Source organism: Corapipo altera, unplaced genomic scaffold (genome assembly GCF_003945725.1).
Source record: "Corapipo altera isolate COAL_440 unplaced genomic scaffold, ASM394572v1 128815, whole genome shotgun sequence".
NCBI lineage: Eukaryota > Metazoa > Chordata > Aves > Passeriformes > Pipridae > Corapipo > Corapipo altera.
In genome coordinates this window covers 524-1057 of record NW_020893427.1, presented here as the reverse complement: position 1 = coordinate 1057, position 534 = coordinate 524, and the positions used below count along the sequence as shown (strand labels likewise).

General features: G+C 36.7%; 1 long non-coding RNA gene across 4 annotated transcripts in view; it reads right to left on the bottom strand.

Moving 5' to 3' along the window:
* Window positions 1–2: 2 nt before the first annotated feature.
* Window positions 3–534, bottom strand: part of LOC113942723 — an 890-nt gene continuing 358 nt past the window's right edge. The window contains exons 3-6 of one of the 4 annotated variants that reach the window (XR_003526023.1): window positions 373–417; window positions 249–295; window positions 171–216; window positions 28–59 (exon numbers count right to left, since the gene is read on the bottom strand). This is a non-coding gene — a long non-coding RNA (uncharacterized LOC113942723). Of the gene's footprint in view, window positions 74–107; window positions 217–248; window positions 296–372; window positions 418–534 lie in introns of all 4 variants that reach the window. The other 3 variants (XR_003526021.1, XR_003526024.1, XR_003526022.1) reach the window with 3 other exon arrangements.

Here is a 534-nt window from a genome sequence, read left to right as displayed (position 1 = left end):
ATCCCAAACTGATTTGGGAACAAACACCTTTCAATCCCAAATGATTTAGGAACAAACACCTTTCAATCCCAAACTGATTTAGGAACAAACACCTTTCAATCCCAAACTGATTTAGGAACAAACACTTGTCAATCCCTGGTTAAAACACCAAGTGATTTAGGAACAAACACCTTTCAGACCCTGGTTAAAAATCCTAAATGATTTAGGAACAAAAACCTTTCAATCCCAAATAATTTAGGAACAAACACCTTTCACACCTTGGGTAAAAATCCCAAACTGATTTAGGAACAAACACCTTTCAGACCCTCATTAAAATCCCAAGTGCTCTGGGAACAAACACCTTCCAATCCCAAAAAATTTAGGAACAAACACCTTTCAAACCCTGGTTAAAATCCCAAATGATTTAGGAACAAACACCTTTTAATCCCAAATGATTTAGGAACAAGCCCCTTTCAATCCCAAATGATTTAGGAACAAGCCCCTTTCAATCCCAAATGATTTGGGAACAAACACTTTTCAATCCCTGGTTAAAAA